This window comes from Neopelma chrysocephalum, unplaced genomic scaffold, assembly GCF_003984885.1.
Source record: "Neopelma chrysocephalum unplaced genomic scaffold, ASM398488v2 Primary Assembly neopelma1_22, whole genome shotgun sequence".
Taxonomy (NCBI): Eukaryota; Metazoa; Chordata; class Aves; order Passeriformes; family Pipridae; genus Neopelma; species Neopelma chrysocephalum.
In genome coordinates this window covers 1281066-1301455 of record NW_020897689.1, presented here as the reverse complement: position 1 = coordinate 1301455, position 20390 = coordinate 1281066, and the positions used below count along the sequence as shown (strand labels likewise).

The 20390-nt window shown below is 40.7% G+C and overlaps 1 long non-coding RNA gene across 1 annotated transcript in view; it reads left to right on the top strand.

The window, feature by feature from the left end:
- Positions 1-1854: 1854 nt before the first annotated feature.
- LOC113965855 overlaps positions 1855-20390 on the top strand; it is a 42398-nt gene continuing 23862 nt past the window's right edge. Inside the window, exon 1 of the long non-coding RNA XR_003533668.1 lies at positions 1855-2025. This is a non-coding gene — a long non-coding RNA (uncharacterized LOC113965855). The remainder of the gene's footprint in view (positions 2026-20390) is intronic.

The window sequence follows — 20390 nt, the reverse complement described above, 5'->3', positions numbered from 1 at the left end:
GACTCCCACAATGACATTGGCATTATTTGTTTGCCCCTTGATTCTTTCCCAGAGGCTCTCAACTGTGCCATTGCTAGCTGTGAGCTCCATACATTCTAACTCTTCTATTACATATAGTGCCACCCCTCCACTTCTTCTGCCCTGCTTATCCCTCCTGAAGAGCCTGTAACCGTCTAAGAGGGCACTCCAGGTACAGGACTCATCCCACCAGGTTTCACTTATGCCAGTGAAGTCAAATTTCTGGGACAGGACCAAAGCTTTGAGCTCCTCTTGTTTGTTCCTCATGCATGCAGCATGAGAGGTCTGGCACTGTCTGCCGAATGTAGATTCCTGCTGTGCGTACCTATATGAAACAGTCCTGCTAAACTCAGTTCTCGTATTCCTTAAACAGGTGATCAAGGACAAGAGGCTTTGAAGACCTCCAGAGGCAGATTTTTTCTGGCAAGTTGAAGCATCTAATTAGCCTCCTCTCTGGGGGCCTGCAGGGGAATCTAGAGTTTCCTACTGATTACACACAATACTGCTTTAGCCAGATGATTATGCCAAAGTTTAGATGTTCATCTTTGGTGACCCTTCTGACCAAATACTGCCTCCCTCCTGTAGGGGAAGACAGGGACAGGGACAGGATGCATGAGCTGGACTTCTGGCCTTCACCAGGCGTTTTCTTGGCTCACATCTTTCTCTCTGTGCCTGCTCTGGTATCAACCCCAGCAAATGTGGACTTCAGTTGTTGGTAGCTTTGCTGCTGTGGGGTATAGGGATGAACTGAAGTTTGGACATGCAAGGAGCTGGGATACAGATGAGAATGAATATGGGACTTGCCTTCTATTTTTAAACCTGTCTTTGCTGCCTTGTTCGGTAGGATTGAGCTATCTCGGTGTTTCGGAGGCCTGGGGAGCAACATACGTGACGTCTCCCCTTGTCCGTCTCTCCGGGCTGCCCCGCAGCATCTGCAAGGGTGCTGCTGCCTGCCGTGAGGCTCGGGCAGCTGCCCGTCCTCTGGGATCAGCTCTGTCCGGCTCCTTCCACCCTCAGGGGAGAGGCAGGGCGGCCAGGCTGTGTCCCAGGGTGCCGGGGCGGCCCTCTCCCCTCTCCTCGGCTCCCCCCTCGCTGTGGCCGGGGGCATCGGCGGAGCGGGGCGGCCCCGGCCCGGCTGCCCGGCAGATGCCCCAGCCCCGGGGGGAGACGGGCTCTGCGTGGGGCACAAGCTCTTCCTGGCGCCCTGTCCTTGCCGTCGCGACCGGCGCCGCCGCCGCCGCAGGCGAGATCCCCCCGCTCCCCTCCCAGCCCCTCGCCTCTTGCGCTGCGGGCGCAGTTTGTCCTTCATTTGAATAAAACCACCATCAAAACCATTCAGTTGAGTCAGCTAATAAACCGCTTAATTCCCGAATCCATACCATGGGTGATTTAGAAAAGACAATTAAAAAGCCAGGGAACAGTCTCTGTGGCTTTTTATTGTGAGCTCCATCAGCCCAGAGTGCTGCCTGCCATCCGCTTCACTAATAAAAGCCTCGACACAGATTGCAATGGTGTTCTATAGGTGCCTGCTTTGCTTCTCCTCCTCTGCCCCAGACTGTCAGAAAATGCTTTCTTGGATATAAATAACTTTTTTATTTTATTTTATTTTATTTTGCTCTCCCTGCAGAGTTAGGGCTGGACTAAGAATGGTCACGACATAACTAACAGAAAGAGAATGGCAATGAGACAATCACCCAGTGTGAGATCAGTTCTGACTTGCTGTGAGCTTAACACCCTTCTCCTGGGCAGAGTGAAGGAGCAGCAGGGCTTGGGAATGAGCCAGCTCCATCACAGCTCTGCTATTGCGCCAGCAATGATGGAACATAACCCTCCTCAGGACTGGGACCAAGGGTCCAGTTTCACCTTTGCTACTCAAAGGCAAAGAAGATAGGACCTATACCTGCAATTAAAGTGGGCACAGTTCTGCTTTAATATCTATTAATTCTGGAGTAACAAAGCTAAGAGAAGAATGACTAAAACAAGAGTCACAGCAGGATTAATTTGAAGGTAATTTTTTGTTCTTATGTTTTTCTCCTGCCTGCTCAAAAACAAGCTAATATCATGCTAATGTTCCTTTTATAGACACTGCATGAAGCTCACCTGTTTGCATCCTGCAGTATCTGAACAAGAACCTGTCCCAGATCATATGATCTGTGTCTCCACAGATCATGTGCTGCTCCATTATGTGCTGCTGGGTCAAACTGCTCTGTGAAAAGAGATCTCCAAAAGTTCCCAGTTTTCAGATAAATTAGCAAGAATCTGAAGTGTCAGAGATTTGGATTGAATTCAGCTTTGCTTTTAATTCAGAAAGGTCCAGACTAACTCTTGACTGAAAACCTTCCCCTGTTTCCCAAGCTGGAGGAGTGGGTGGGAAGGCCTTTGCCCTCACTGCCAGAGCAGAGCAGGGCATGGTGCTACAGCAGCAGGAGTGGGAACTGCCTCTTGTGCCTGGAGAGAAACTTAGCAGAGAGAAGTTCCTCAAAAAGAGTTAATCTAGTCCACAACAGAGATTCCTGACCGTGCTGTGTCCAGTGTGTGGGCCTTTGTGAAAGCACTTTCTCTCTTGTTCTTCTCTTTGAAAATTTGCCACCCCACACAATTGACAAGGCAGTGCTTCTCACTGGATAGCATTAATGGAGTTCTGTTTCCTTGCAGTTTCTACAGCTGTCTGGTTTTCTACTTCTCTCCCTTTTTCCGTTTCCTGTTGGCACTGCATCCTAAACTCCTAACCTCTTACACACATGCACTGTTTTTTTTCACTTGCTGGGGGAGGTGCTACACAATGAGATCCATGTAGTGAGAGTTCAATTGCTACATGTCAGAGCACGGCATATGCTAGCCAGTTTTCTCACCCACACCCGTCTCCGTGGGATTTCTCAGCACATTTGCTTCCCAGCTCCTGCACTCAACATGTGCTGCAAAGTGTAGTGGAATATCCGGGTCTGAGGCCCTGCAGTGTACAGGAGACTCTTTCTGACTTGTATTAATATTGCTGCCAGTGAAATCTGTGGCATTTTGATTGCTTTGGAGCTCCATGGCCGAAATGCGTTTCTCTCTGCTTACCCATATGACTCTCCTTTTAGCTTTTTGTCTTCACATGAAAGAGAGGGCAAAAAAAAAATCTTTTGATGTTTTTGAGAATATTGCAAGATATTCTCATGAAAACACCATTTCATTTGCTCAGGCGCTTGTTCATACAGGCTTTCATGACTTCCAGGATTGACTATTTTAATTTGTTCCTGGTGGTGTTCCAGATTGTTTGCTAAACTGGCTGCAGATGGTTTTGAATGTTGCTGCTGCCAGAATTGTTACTAGGACTTGATCTACAGATCGTATTTCTCCAGTCTCACGTTCCCTCTACCCTGGTGCCTGTTAAGCAGCATATGGCCTTAAAATTCTTTACTGACTTATAAAGCTTGCACTGGCCCTGATTCTTTTTACCTTCCTGACCTTATAACGCTTTAGACTTTGGCTTAGGCTCATGGCTTATCTGATGTAATGGCCACTGACAGTTCAGAGTCAGCATCCAAAAAACAGGGTCAAGTATGGCTTTGGGTTTTGCTCCTTGTCATACTTTTCTTTCAGTGAAGGAAGTGGGTTTATTTTTTGCTTCTATTGCTTAATATTCAAATTATTATTCCAAGTTTTACACTAAGCTTTTTCACGTAGATTCACACACAGGCACAGATACGCACGAAGTCAACATATAAACAGTATGCTGCTCCTTTAAAATTCAAAAGTGCAAACAAAAGCAATTTGGTTCCCAGCTGATGTAGAAGAGAACTGGTCTAATAAATTCTGGAGAGCCACTTTCTGACGACAGTGCATGAAGAGGGAGAGCTTCTTGTATGTGCATGGCGTGAAAAAATTTTGGAACATCGCCTTCTTTTATTTGCATGCCCTTCAAGTACTTTGATTACTGAAAGCTAAGGAGTGTTACTCTTAGCTGTCTGTCGGCTTTGTGTTGCTTCATCTGAAAAGCAGGTATGCAAGAACACTGCCTTGCGTGGGTATATTTTGTTGCAAAGCATTTGATTCCCCTGAAACTAGTGAGACCCTGCTGCTGGTTTTGATCCCTGTCAGATGCAGAGCCAAGGACAATAGAAGGGACCTGAGTTCTTTTCACCTGTAACTGAATGTGTTCATAGACCTTTTATTAACAGTGGTATAGCACAAATTCACAGTGGGTGAAATTTTGTATTTACTGAAATCTATGGGAATTTTTTTGATGGCTTTGTTAGAGACAAGGCTTAAAGGAACAAGGTTTGGAAGCAGAGTTGGCTTGGATTGCAAAGTTGGAAACTATATAGAAAGAGTTCTTGCTGTCAGTAACTTAAGTCAGGATTGTTCTTGGAGGTCATTGAGATGTTATCAGGGTTGTTATAATTTTAGATCCCCTTCCAGAGAAGAGCCACTCTGCAAGTTCAACTGCTGGTATTTATTCCTTAAGGGTTAGGTCAGGGAGGGTTCTTATCCTCTTGCTAGCCTTGAGCCCCTCTGGAGAACTGAGCTGTTTGTCTCCAGCTGGAAAGAATTCCAAGTGCTCTCTTCTGCTTCCACCTCAATCTGCAAGACCAGACAAGGATCCTAGGGCATTCCAGTCCTCTGCCTTCACTGACCGAAATGCAGTTATTTCTGAGAAGATATGTAAGAATTTCTTTGATCTGAGTAGATCTGAGTTTACAGATCTCTTTTTCTTCTTAGACTCCCCAGTCTGATTTTCTTGGTGAGGTCCTTTATATTTTGTATTTGTTCCTTTTTATTCTGTCTTTCAACAAAGTATAAAGTAGAACATAGGTTCTACTTTCCCTATGGAAAACCATTCCATGCTTTTTTTCTTCTTTCACTTGTTCTAGAGTTGATCATAGTTGCATATTAAATAAATTTCTAGAAATAAAAAAAAGGGGGGGTAGAATTTGAATAGGGAAAAAGGGGGAAGAAGAGAATAAAAGGGAAGAAATAGAAGAAGTTGAGAAGTTATGTTCACTGCCATTTAATCTGAATGCATTCTGTCTGCTTTTGTGTTGTTCTGTCAAAAAAAGAGAAGAAGGAAGAAAGAACGGACATATCAGCACTTCTTCATAAAAAAAACTTTTTCTCAGGAGAATTGTATATTTTATGAAAAAAAAATTCAAAGTTCAGATTACTTTTTGGATCATAGAATATATTAAGTTTATTCCTGCATGCTAAATTTGTCAAGGGAGAATTGTAGTACTCTATAAAAAGTTAGAGTGCCCTAATACAGTTGGAAAGTATTGGAAAGGAACTGTAGCTATAAGGCAGGGAACACAAGACAAAGGACATGGAAACTCACTGAAGTTCATAACAATTTACTGCTGTGATGTTGAGGCCAGATGACTTATGAAGTCCCCAGGTATACAACTAGGTCAGCAATAAGTAGAAATCAGGAGTTACTTTTCTCCTGTGTGTACAGACTAGTATGAGAACATGGCACACAAGACTGCAGTCAGCTTTTTAAACAAGATGTTGAGCAATTAGAAAAAAAAGTTAAGGAAAATGAAGAGAAAGTAAACAAAATTATCTGAGAGTTAGAGAAGTTACTTTCTCTGAGAGCTAGAGGAGCTAATTTCTCTTCACAAACTTTAAGATCGGTGTGTTTATTTTAATTAAAAGATGGATGTTGAAGTAATCTTTAATTAAACATATATGGCCACAGCAAGAGTTATGGGTGGAAGCTGTGGTCAAATGAAGTCAGAAGAAAATGTGAAACAGGCCCTGAGCAGCAATGGCAAGAAACTACTGCAACACAATACCAAAAAAACAGTGATATTGCCTAAACAACTCCGAATGCTTTTCTGAAAGACTTGTGTTCACTCAATACAAGTTTTACTTTAGTCACACATATTACTGAGCTCGCTCACTATGTGAACATTGAATAAAACACTGTGCTCTGGGATGTGCAGTAGAACAAACTGAAAGAGATGTTGGCCCATCCTGACCTTAAACTTTAGGAACCTGGGACATAACTTTCTGGGTCAGGCCAGGTTTCTGTTACCCCTTGCTTCACACAGAAAGATGGAACAACAACCCCAAGAGGTTACATAGCTTTACTTTTAAAAGGAGGAAAACAATTAATATCAATATTTTTATAGAACTAGTTAAAATGTGTTTCAGCAGATCCTTTCAATTCCTTTGACTGAAGTTAAATGCCTTAACATTTCCAAATAGAATTTTGATTTTGGTCTAATTTTAATTTAGTGACTTGAATGTTTTAGTTCAGGACTCAGAGGGACTTTGATTCCTCATGGGAACCATAGTTCAAATGCAGCATCCCCATTTTTCCTCCGTTGGTTTGGGGTGTCCAGTTCAATTGGATCTTGTATGATGTTTCAACTTCAGGAATGTCTATGGTGTAATTCAGAAATGGAAGCTTTTGCAAAAAAGAAGAGCTGGGGCATGTATTATCTGAACTAAAATCCCATAGGCATTTCTCTGACTTTTCTCTCATTCCTCTGACCATGAGGTATAGTCTAACTGTTGTTAGACTAGCCAAAATGTTTTCCTTGGAGTCAGTGTTGTCCGGTGAAGATTCGGAAACTTCAAGGAATATTATTAATATTTCCTAGCAGTAAAGTTCAGTTTTGCAGAAAATACATTTTATATGGGAAAGCATTCATGGAAATTTCCTGAATAGTTTTATTTAAGAACTAGAGAACCAGGTCTTAATTAAAAGGGGGAGAGTGCCAAATATTAACACCCCCAGGGACAGCAAGACTGATTAAATACGTGTCTAATGTTCTGTTTTTAATCCAAAGGAAACTGCTTCAATGGCATACATGTTGTTTTAAGTTTTTTTCATTTTCCTGAAAAAGTGTCTAAGTAAAACAGCATGTTCTTTATGCTGGGGTGCCATTCCCTGGGGTTACTCTCATCATGCTCACAGTGCATAAGTGCTGCTTATTTCTCTGAGTGAATAGACACACCAGCAGCATGAGGGCTAGAAACAACAATGAAGAAAACACTGTAGTGGTCCTTTTGTGTGTCTGACTAACTGCTAGGTTGTGACCCATGGTGATCTGGAGACCTGAGCTTTCTTAAAATTGTTCTCCATTGATTTGTCCTTCCTGAAGTTACAGTTCTTACAAACAGCCCCACTTGATGACTAAAATCAATGGTGGGACACTAAAAATGACAGTTGCTGCTGAAAAATCCATCTCTTTCCAAAATCACAGAACCACAGATTATCTGAAGTTGGCAGGACCTCTGGAGGTCATCTGGTTCAATTCACCTTGCCCAAGCAGGACCACCCAGAGCCAGTTGCCCAGGACCCTGTCTAGAAGGCTTTCGAATGTCTCCAAAGATGGAGACTTCACAGCCTCTCTGGGCAACCTGTGTCAGCTCTTGGGCATCCTGACAGTACAAAATGTTTCCTGCTGTTCAGAGGGAGCCTCCTGTGCTTCACTTTGTGCCTATTGCCTCTGGTCCTGTCACTGTGCACTGCTGAAAAGAATCTGACTCCATCCTCTTTGGACCCTCCCTTGAGTTAGTTATAGACACTGATGAGGTCCCCCTTGAGCCTTCTCTTCTGGATAAACAGTCCCAGCTCTCTCAGCCTTTCCTCATAGGACAGATGCTCCAGGTGCTTAATCATCTTGTTGGCCCTTTATTGCACTCTATCCAGTATGTCCATGTCCCTCTTATACTGGAGAGCCCAGAACTGGCCTGAGCACTCCAGGTGTGGCCTCACCAGTGCTGTGCTGAGGGGCAGGATCACCTCCCTCGACCTGCTGGTAATGGTTTGCCTCATGCAGCCCAGGCTACCATTTGTCTTCTTTGCCACAAGGGCACATTATTGCCTCATGTTCAACTCAGTGTCAACCAGGACCCCCAGGTCCCTTTTGGAATGCTGTTTTCTAGCAAGGTGGCTCCCAGCATATAGTGGTGCATAGAGTTGTTCCTTCCTAGGTCCAATACTTTGCATGTGCCCTTGCTGAACTTCAGAAGGACTTCCTTATAAAACTATGTGTTACCAGATAGTAATCTTTGCTGTTCAGACACAAATCACATTAAAATATAGAAGCTAATTTACAGAAAATAATTCTGATCTTCTATCAACACTTACTGTGTATGTATTCACCAACAGCACTGAGTCAATTAAGTATCCTGCCTCCTGCTATACCAGATCCACTTTTTCCAGAAAATGTGCATGTTGTTGATCAATGTGCTCTAACAATGATGAATATCTAAATATGTGAGCTATTGAGACTACTCTTAACACTGAAATAGCATTACCAAAACTTTCAAATCTCTGCTGCCAAGAGGAGAAAGCATATCTTGGTTTTTATCCCTTAACTTACTACCATTGCTGCACATGCTGGGAGGCACAATGTACCATCTCTGAAAGAAAATCCACATCTCTGTAGTACCGACCTTTAACTTGCTGACAGTGATCAGATAGTCTATTTCAATACAGCCAGGTGACTTAAGGAGATATGGATCACAGTCAAGATTGCTTTGGTAGCTCTAGATTTTCAAAGCCTTTAAATTTGCAGGATGAGTTTTAACAATGTTACTGTAATATCGTCTGTTTGAGTGCTTATTAACCTACATCAAACCACATGATTTTTCTTGAAATGCATCACACATTTGTATGTGTGTGCATATAGTTTTTTTTTAATTAAATTTGTAGCATGTTCAGCTGACATAAATCTAGATGCACTGCCACACTTCACTGGTACTTATTTCCTGGAACGGCTGATGAATAATTGTAACTCTAGCAAATATATTTTCTTAGGTGACCCTAAGGCTGAAATCCATTTCTATAATCTGAAGTATTAAATACCATTTAAGAAAAAAATATCTCATTCAAAAGTCACAGTAAGTGTAGGCAAAGGTTAAATCAAATCTGAACCTCTTTTACAGTACAGAAATGCAGACCAGAGGTTGCATTAAAACCACAATCCAGTTTTGTAGACAATTCCCTGAGAAAAAAGCAGAAATTCTGAGAAAAACTCATCCATCCATAACCAGCAGGTTCTTCTCATCAGTAAGCAAAACACCAGAGAGGCAGAAAAGACCAGCAAAGCATTAGTTTACTTTTACCACTAATTTGTGGATGACTAATTGGAGAGGACTGTGTAACAGCAAGGAACAAATGCTCAGTGTTTATATCAAGTAATCCAGTGAAATGGCCAAAGACAAGCCAAATCATTTACAGGAGGCTTTCAGTGTGGCAAAGGATTTCAGAGTGGCCTTGTCAGTACACAACTAAGCTCTGCTGGAGGTGTTGCATTTAACTGATTCTCCATGACCCATCCCACTCTCTGCATACAACAGTAGTAACTGCGTCTACCTGTGTAAAAGCATTAGGTTTCTGGCTGCTACTGTCTCTCAAATGGCCAGAAAGATGGAGTTGGAAAACCCTTCTGGGGATGCCAAATAGTCTCTAGCAAATAAATGCATTAAATATTTCCTTTCATAAAAGCACCTTTAAAATATGATAGAGAGCTAATAAATTTTGAAGTCACAGTAAATTAAAATTGAAAAGTTGGGAAGCCTTTCAAACAGCAACGTTACAAGACACATAAACATAACAGTTCAGTGAGGTGTGTATGGGTAGGAGTTCATCTCTCATCTTCAATGCCGAAGACATACCTAAGGAGGAAGTGGAAGAGTTGCAGTGATTGGCACTTTTTTTCCAGATCTGCTCCTGGATTAGATTAGGACTGCTGTATTTGTGACAAGGGTTTCCTGGCCAGAAGTATGTGTGCATGAACCACACAGATGGCCTACACATGGACTGGAAATGCATCCCAACCTCAGCATTTCTGATGTGCTGTGCATGTGCTATGCAGCTGTGCACACACAGTCAGATGGATCCAGTACACACAGCGTTTACACTGTCATCTGTACAGTCTATAAACTACTGGGGGAATCAGGCATATGACACATGTACACAATGTAGGACTTCTGGTTGCTTTTAGACTTCCTACATCCTAAAATTCATCATGGAGGTAAAAAGAGGACACACATGGGCCAACTCAGATAAATAGGGAACATTTTTTCTTACGTATGATTTAGTCAAAAGGTGATTTTGTAGAAGTTGAAAGATACCTGTTGTGCATTTATGGACTGGGACACAGACAACATGAGCAAAACCAATGCTTTGTTCACCCAGTGAAAGAAAGTAAGTGTTTAATACATGACTTCTGGACCAAGCTGAGAATGAAATCATATCAAAGCAAAAATGCACCATTCAAGCAATGCAACATAGCTCCCAGATGCATAAACTTTTGGAGTAAAATAAAACCACATGATCCCCATTCATAAAAGCAGCTTTTGGTGGCATTTGCTCTGCCTTTGACTTGCAAACATTCAAGTGTGAAAGCTTTTGTTCATGAGGATATCTGCAGGGTGGCAAATAGTCCTGCACGTACACTGCTGATGTTTAAAACTATATAGTTATACAAACCTCTGTGTAAATAGGCATCTCCTATAGTGATTATCTTGAACACTTTGTTTTGGGAGTCAGGAAGCGGGTAGTATATGGTTTTGATGAGGAAATGCAGACTTGGAAGAACAGAGCAGATAAGCAGTTCATATAAACTGCTATTATACAGAAATATTTGAAGAAATGTGTAAAAATCAATTCTGTACTTTGGTAAAATAATGTCTGGGAAAGAGAATATAATGGAGATGATGCATTGCTCATAGTGATTAAATATGCACAGTTGTCAGTTGTGTGTATAGGTAAAATTTTATTCTTCACAAGGAGAGAGGCTTGAAAGATTTACAAAAGGAAATTCACAATAGTAGTGAGCATTTTTTGCCAATAACAGGACCTCTTGCAGAATGTTTCTTTCCCTTGTCATTTCAATTCAAGACCTAAATGTATTCACTGACACACAAACTAACAATGACATTTTAAAGCTTGCACAGTGCACATGCATCCAGCTCCCCTAGGAAAAGTCAGGCAAACACCTGATGCCTGCTGGGAATTTCGCTGTGGGTGCCAGACAGCTGCTGCCCATCAGTGTTTCCAGGTGTGCTTATTTGGTTAGGAGGTCGCTCCAGCTGCAGACACAATCATAGCAGGGACTCAGGCAAGCTGGAGAGACAGCGGACGTGCTCAGATTTTGCTGCTTGGGCTGCCTTGGTTTTGCCCTGATTTAGAGCACCTGGCTTGTTGCAGGATGCAGATGTTTGCTCTGTTGCCCAAGAACCAGCACTTCATTCCCTTTATAATGAGCACTGTGACCTGGGGGAGTTATTAAATCTCTGGTTCAAAAGAGTCTAGTTTTCCTCTCTTTTTGTTTCTCAGCTGACAGTCTAAAGTTCACAAACAGATTAGTGGAAGGAATATATAGAAATTAAAAACTTAATTTTCAAAGTCCTCTGAGTCAAATCTAATTGACAATTTGAATTATAGCCTGTGCTGTTCTTTGTTTCATTTTTCTTTGGGGAAATCCCTGGTTGTAGATTTGCTTTGTCCTTTACTATAATTTTACAAGCCTATATTTAAAAATTATTCTGAAGCAACTTCTAGAGGCTGAAGCAATTTTAGGACTACTGCAGTGCTAGTGTGAGACCATGCAATATTCAAAATTGAAGAGATTATACCTTACTCAGGAGACTAGGTACTTTTTTTAAGACCATCAATTTAATTAAAAAACACAGGCTCTATATTAGCAGCAAGCTTATGGATCACCATATGCCAGTCAAACATAATGAAATACATGCAAATGTTAGATGGCGTATTCTTTTGTCTCTGAAATTAACAATTTCAGTGAACAATTTCTGTACTTTTTTTTTTGCATTATATCTTTAAAAAAGTGCTTGTCTGAGTGTGTTCCTTTTGAATTATAAGAAAGGTAAGAAATAACCAATTGTCAACAATGTTTTCTTTACAGCTTAAGGCTTGGCATTCTCATCTTCCATTAGGGATGTCTGCATCATGTACAGCATCAACATCGTGGCAAGGTGTCCTCTTTCCTATAAACACACTTTTGCCTTTGGAGACTGTTTGCATTGAAGGGGAAAAAAGTCATGAAATTGAAGCCCTGGAGAAAAAAATTTATGCTCAAGAAACACATTTCAGCCTTTCTGTCTGAACACGTTCATTTTCTATTCTAACTTCATTCTTCATCACTGTCACCTATCCACTCGGCCATTTGTATTTGAGAAGTCAGGGAACAGCAGAACATGTGCTCTTTGTGTTTCTGCCACTGTCAAGAGCTGTAGCAGAAACTAGAGAGCCATAATGTAACAGTTCCAGTGACTATGTGTCTCTGAGAATCTTAATAAAAGTAAACTAATTTTCAGTAAGGGACAACCTCACAACTGATAAATATGTAAATAGAGTAAAATATATTGGGAAAAAAATCCAGAGTATGAATATGATATGAAGACAACTGCAGAAATAATCTTTCTGATTTATAAATCTGAAAAGAAAATAGAGTCTTTAAACAAGTTCTTAAGGATGTCACCAGTATATGACACTAAGTTTACGCCAAAGGGAAGGAATTCTACAGTTCTTTTCTTCTAAAGAAATATGATTCTGATATTATTGCAAGGTCTTTGTAGACTTCTGTTACTATCAATTTATCTTAAATTGTTACAGCTCTGTCAAAAGATGCTTTTTCTATCAGTACAGGGTCATCAGAAGTTCTCTAATGACCAAAAGAATGTAGTGTAAAAAGGTCTCGTGAGGAAATTACCTTTTAAATCAATATATGAGAATATTTTTTCTTCATGAATGTGACCATTCTTTGCTCAATTATTACATATGCTAGTGCTCTCAGCTTGCCCTAGAGATATGTCATCATATTCTGAATAAATTCTATTCCTTCAAATACATTCTGGTAACAGAGATAATCAAAGTATTTCCAAAGACAGTAAGTCCTAAAGGTGCTTATGAAAGAAAGGGCTACATTCTAGGCCTGATGTGACTTTGTTTTTCAAAAACCACTTTTCACATATATTTTAAATTTTTTATCTTATTTATTTTCTTTTATTATTATTATCATCATCTATTTTAAAATAACCCTAGTCAGTTATTTTGTAATACATTTTATTTTATTTATATTTATTTATTATGTAACCCTAGTCACATTTATTAAATGTCTTCAATTTCCTGATGCCTGTAATCCCACATATACAAAAAGCTTACTGCACATGTAAAGTGTTGTTTGGGGTCTATCTAATCTTGTTTTTTCATAGCCAAAATTTAGATCGTTCCTGCTAAGATATAGAAAAAGAGAAAGTACATTCAAGAAAGGGTAATGATAAAATATATGCTTTTCCTATAGTTGAACCACAGGATGTCACTGTTTCTCTTTCACAAGAAACAATCTTCAGATGTGAAAGTAGACCAGATTCTTCCTAAAATGACAGAAATGAACAAAAATGACATAAAAAGCACAGAAATTAATTCAGACGTTTCCTTTTGTATGTGTGAGTCAATCTAGGCAATGTGTTGCCTATGTAGAATAACAATTTAATATTCAATTCAGTCTCATCATGTACCAAGATTGATATATTTTTGGTACATCCCTCCAGACAGAACTGACACATATCAATATGTCCCATATTGCATAAAGAGTCAGGCAGAGCTGAATAGAGTTCAGGCAAAAGTTAATGTAAGACATTAAAACTTCTTGTAGCCTTCCCTAGTTAGCACTGAATTTCTAAAATTTAGCACCCTTTGCAACCACAAAGCTGGATCTTGACAAACACATGCTGCTTCTAGAGATTTAATATGATCCCTCCACAAGATCTTTGGTTCCCTTCATATACAGAGTGTCCATCCTAGATGTCCCAGTAGAATGCTGGACTCTAACTTAGAAAGGCTTTAAGATGTCAGTGTGCTTCAGGCAGTGTTTTTCATAAGTCTCTGAGGTCACTGTAGAATAAAGTCCTTTCCACGCGCTCATTCTGATGCTTTCTTTTCCTCATTGCAGTGCATGGGGCAACTCCCTCAGTCTCCTCAAATCTTCTTCAAAAGTACCTTGTTCAAAACTCCAGAAATATTGATCTGCCAGTTCACACAAGTCCAAATGCTGTTTACTTAATTACCATTTGCTGTTGATTCCACTTCTAGTTTTCTTATGTTTTCTTGGGAATGATCTTGTTCTTTCCGAATTATTTCTCTATACTGAGCACACTGATTGTACATGATACATAATAAAGGGCTGGGTTAGTGTTATAGATTTCTCTCACACTCCAAGGTCTAGTGACATAGGTTTTGGGAGACAACTGCTCCCTGAATTTTCTGGAATGGCTTGTGTAAAATGGAGGCATTCTGGCACATTTTACTCACCTTTCTGATTTCTATACTTTTCACAATTTCAGTTAAATGGACTCTTCTATTTTCATTCCTCTTGTGGGATGACATGTGAAATATATGGAAAATGTGTAGGAAGATTTTTCACAATCACCAATTTCATCCCTGCAGCCCACTGAGATCTCAAACTGAATCACACCCCATCTTTTACATGTCTGAAATAATTCCCATGCTATTCTTTAAAACGGCAGCCAGGAGTCGGTGAGAGACGGGTGCAGAGACGTGAAACAGAAGAGGGTGCAGTACCTGCAGGATTCTTTTTTCTGAAGATCATCTAGCATCTGTCTGAAATCTAAATTTTCCTATCATAAAGGAACTTCTAAAAATAATTATACATTTAATCTTCATTATAAACAATGAGGGTACTTTGCATGAGTCAGTCTTACTAGTTCTCCTTCCAAAAAAGAGAGGAGCTAGCAATTTGGGGTGAGGGATTGTGTAGTGGTTAGCAAGACATATGGTGTGCAGCATAAGGACCATACTGGAAACAACTCAAGACAGTAGCAAAATTCCCACCCACATCTCCAGATATGAACCTGGCCCATAAAGACTTTCTTTATTTGACAAAACACAGTATAAATTACTTTCTATTTTATAAATGGACTTTATAATTCCCCCTAAATAAGCGGGATTATGAATGCCTTTGAGCTCTCTGATGCCAATGGCATCCTCATTGCCATAAGAGCTAAAACACTTGAAATGTGGGACAAATGTACGGAGGTTAAGAAAAGTTTGTAGGACAGGTACTTAAACCAAATATGTGGTGACAAGCATTTCCTAGAAAAATTTCCAATATTTTGAGGAGTATATGTATTTTATATATATATACACACATATATATTTTATATATATATATATGTATATAATGCGGAGGTAACCATAGGCTGAAGAACAGGGATACAGTATTTAATCTATTGATACAAGTGGCCAGGATGACACATTTGTGCCTCAAGTTTTCTGTTTCCACAAACTGCAATGAAAACTGGGTCTCCCATGGGTCAGCCCATGCTGTTCTAGTGGAGTATATGAGAATCTGACAGCAGTATGACAGATGCATCTTCAGTAGCCTCAGCAAGGCTAAAATATGAAGCAGCAGAAAGAAAGATGGTGCAACACTGATATCCTCATAGGCTACCAGCTAAACACTCCTCTTGTGTCACAAAATGTAACCCATGGTCTCCACTGCAGTGTTACTGGGGCTGGTGAAACACGGCATCTTTGCTGCAGTCATACCCTTTGGTGCAGTAATACATTGTTCTGTGACAGCACTTTCATTGAAGCTTCTCTCCATATACATTGTTGGCAGAATATGGAAACAAACACACCAACAGTCCTAATGCACAACAAGCAGACTTAGAGCAGTAATATTTTTTGCCTTTCCCAGACCATGTGTCAAATTTTACTTTGCTCTGAATGAAAGCAGAATTTTCTCCCGAAGAAAAGATAGGGAAGATCCTGTTAGATTGAGGACAGAATGCCATAGGGAGAGTGAGCGGGTTACAAAACTCTCCAGTGTCTTTTTTTCAGCTGTATTGATTTTTTTTTTAATTTCTATTTCATTTTAAATGAATAAAAATAATTTGTAGGCCTTAGGACCCTCAGGGATACTGAAGCCTGGAGCAAATTTAAGCATACTTACCACTTCAAAGTGAACTGGGCTTTCTCTTACAGCAGACTAGTTAGCATTTCATGGGGAAAAATTCCAGGGTATGTCTCACCAGAGATGAGTGTAGAGAACATGTGCTTGACTTCCAGCAGAAATAAGGTGTTTTTGAAATATAACCTTTTTCATATGGGACTGTTCCCTTTAATATCTTCTCTCAGACAGTCACAACTGCAGTCAATATGTCCTGCACCATTCAAAATCTCTCCAAGTTTGGGTGAATGGACATTCTGAGGGCTTTCATATCTGATGAGTTCTGGTTTTGGTGATCTTAGGGGTGTGTGGAAAGCTGTTTTGGTTTGATGGGACAATTACTATAGATTTTTTGTATGTGTTATGGCTGGACTAGAAGATCCCATCAGAGATCTGTGCCCAGCAGTGCCATGTGTCAGGTGATAGTAGATGTGAGTCTTAATCAGTAAGGGACTATCTGAAGCACATCCTTAGTGCTTTCAGCATTGTTTACAAATTGTTCTGGTGGTGAAGCAAATTAGGAGCTTGCATGAAAAATCCTAAATTTGACTCATAGTCTAGCTGAGAGTGATGACTGAAAAAACAGATTTCATGAGGTTTTAACTGGCAGAAACTGGAGAGCCATACCCTGCAGATGGAACATTGGTACTAACCCATGGAAGCCACAGGTGCTTGATTGCTGCCTGCTTGTCAAGTTCTGCCAGAACTTCAGAGACAGAAAGTTTGTTTGGCACTGATGGCATGTCAGCTATTTGCAGTGTCAAACACTTAGTAACCTCAGTACCTCAGGCATGTCCAAGATAAAGGAGCAAACGAGGGGAGTAAGTCTAAAGAGTAGACATAGGTACCAAGTCCCTTCCTGACTGTACTTATAACTGAAAATTTTGTGAATAATTTTTCCCAGCTCCTTTTTCTCCAATATCAACACTATCAATATCAGGTCTATCAGTAAGTGATGTCTTAAAAAAAGCCCTGATTCCTGTTTAAATCTGTCTGATTAGCTGAAAAGTGCCTTTTCTCTGTGTTGAGATCAGTTCTAAACTTGGTACAATTAGCAACAAGAACAGATTAAACACCTTGGTTTACTTCAAAACCCATGATAAAGCCACATCAACAGTTTTGCCTGTTTCTCTCCACTCAGAGGTACACAGGTTATATTTTTGAAGATTAGAACTTCACAGGCTTCCTGAAATAAATGGAGTGCAGAAGAGAAGGGAGGAAAACTGGTGTCTGGATACTAACATCCTTCTTGCTTAAGCTAGCAGGTCTCATTATGATTTTGCATCTTTCAGATAGCTCTGAACAAAGTCCAGCACCTGATGATATTGTGCTCATTTATTTTATGGCCTAGATCTCTATGTGCTCATAAAAGAAGTGCTTATTCTTAGTTTTACTATATTTCCTTTGCCGGTACAAACATACAAGAAGATACATCTAGTATTCCAGACTTCTCTCTCACAAAATAAAATCAACCTACAACACAACTAATTTCAACCATCAGGAAAACATATTTTTCCTTCACTCTTTCAAGGCCCTCTCAGCAACACCCCCCAAGTCTTTAAAGGCAAGCACTGCACTGGGAAGATCATTAAAACTTTTTTTTGTCCAAGTGGAGGAAGCAGATTCAAAGAAGGCTTCCCACAGAGAACAAATTATTCTGTGAACATCTGAACTACTGGACTCAGAGTTTCTACTGAGCTGTGTCTTATGATTGAATTTGGTATCTGAGAAGGTGCTATTTTGGTTGACATTTGGAGGAGTATTGTTCCTTGTTTGTCGGGTTTTTTTCCCCTTTTCCCCCCTGTAATGCAAGAATTGTGAAGCCTCTCTCTGGAGTAGATTCTTTGGTTGCTTTCATGTGAGTGTCTCATAGGGACTTTCTCCTTAACTTTTCATGTTTTTTAAAGATGTTAATTTCCTTTGAATCATCTCCATCTGTGTCAAATTTGATTGAATTGATCCAGAAGGATCAAAACCCTTTGTGTTTGTGTGGGAAGCTGGACTTGCAAAACATCTGCAGACTTTAGTTTTAGGAACTCAGATTCTTTAACAATCCCCCTTTCTAAGTGACAAGGGCTGACTGGTCTTTGCAGATTGTAGCTATGGTGAATCCCACAGGTGTGGGATCCCTCCTCTATACAAGGATGGTGTGGATGTGACATCACTTCATGAGCTATCCAGGTACAAAATGAGAGGTGACTTGCAAGTAGGATCATTTTACACAGGAAACCAGGTTTGCTGTCACTCACATTCACTCCCTTTGCCCAGTTGTTGCACCAAAGCTGTGTTCAAAGGTAGCTATCCCATCACCAGTGATTCCCTAGTCTAAATGGTTTCCTTTCCCACAGGGCAAACTGCTAAGAGACACAGACTGTGAAAAATCCTTCCTTGTAACCTACATATATGTTGCCTTTGCTGTAAGGTAAAACATAAGCAGGTATCTTCCCCGAGAATACCAAGGCAATGGAAAGGGTTCACAAAGGGTTTATTTAGGAGGCAAAGACATTAAAACTGACAAACCTCTCAGCCCTGCCAGGCAGTACCGGGCCTCAGAGGGAAAGGCAAGTTCCCACCCTCTCCAGGGCCTTTAATATCCTCTCTGTTTCTCCCCGGCCTTCCCAAGACCTCTGTACATGTCTGTTAGGGTTATCTCTCTCTGCCATAGCAGAGAGAGATAACACAGCTCTCTCTGCAGCCCCCTCTGGACTGCAGAAGGGAGAAAAACATCTAACCCTTTTGAGAAGGCATTTTGCAGTGCCTAAGTGAAAATGAGTACTAGCTTTCCATTACAAATTCTTCCGAAATCTCAACTATCCCTACAACTCCTTACCTGTCTCAAGACCATCTTTATTAAAAAAAAAAACTACTGACTTTCCAAACAGTCAAGCAAAAGTCTTCTTTTCTCTTCCCAGCCTCCCCTGCCCAAATATCTCTTTTAGAAATCTAACAGCAAGTTTGGCTTAGAGACACCTGGCTTCCCTAATGGTGTAGCACCACCTTATGACTGATGGATAGAATTTCACAACACTGTGTGATATCCAGTAGTTTATTTTTGTGTGGGAAACAGAAAAAAAAAATAAAAATAGTAAATAGAAGGAGGAGGTAAAATCCAGGAGGATCACCTTACGGCTGAGCAATTCCCTGCTCTTTAAACCACATCCAGCCCAGAGTGACTTGTTTTGAAGCACTTAAAAGTGCAACTGAGTGGAAATTGCTGAACAAAACATGTTATAGTGAGCGTGGGTGTTTCACTGAAGTGAGGGACGTGTCACACTGTTTTTTCTACTGACTAATGCCACAGTCTAAGGGACAAGCATCACATTAAACAGATGAGAGCAAGAAAACTCAGTGGCAACCCCCACTCGCCCCAGCTGTGCTGTCTTGGCTCTGCACTGAGCATGGTGATCATAGTCTGGCAGAGCTGTTGTAGGAAATGAGGTCTGGAACATTAAAAAACATTTTTGAGTGAATTCTGTTTGTTAAACACCACTGAGACCTTTTATATCAATTTTCAATCCTTTCAATAACTTGTTTTCCAACAGCACTAAATTATCCACCTCTTCTTCAGATCTTAATTAGGCCATCAATTAGTTAAATCACATCTGCTTGTCCTTTCCACCACGGTTCCCCATGTACAGTAGCTCTGGATATTTTAGAGTATACATCCATGTTGGCAAGGCGAGATTGGCATTGCTCCCAATGCTATTGCCACCCACCCTCTGTTTTCGCAAGGGTGCACACAGATGCAGCAGGGTTGAGGATCACTTCTGCTGCAAATGAGTTGGGTTTGAACAAGCGAGTTACTCTTGGCTGAAAACCCCTTAGTATATGCAAGTATAAACAAAATCAGCAATAAACGTGATCAGTTTGCATGACTATATACTCAGACTAATGATGGAATAGTTGCTTGGGCTTAAACGGCTGCCAACTGCTGTCATTCTGCATATTCCATGTTCTGTACAACTTTTCCATGGCATGGAGAAGTAGGCACTGTTTTAAAGAGGATGCAGGTGTGGACTTGCACCTGGAATGTTGGGAGGATTTACCTCCTTTACCCTGCAGGCCCACCATCATGCTGGCAGATGGAGTCTCAGGAGATGAACAACTGTGGCTTCTCAGTCACACGTACTGTGTGCAGGGTGCCAGGGATATCCTTACAGGGCGGGCTCTCAGTCCTGCCTCCAGCCCTAGTACAACTCTCTTTTGCCGTTTTTGTAGGCACCAGCTGTTTACCTCCCTTGTTCACAATGGGACTTAGGCCACTCTGAGGGTCCTCCATCAGTTTATTAGTCTCGACCAGACTTTAATTTTGTGTCTTAAACTCTTATTGGTATAGATGGTATCAAGAGGTCCTGATTCCTCCTGGGCTGAATCTCTCTCACTCATCAGATGGCTTTCACTTCAGTATCTCACAAATTCAGGTTTCTTGTCTTA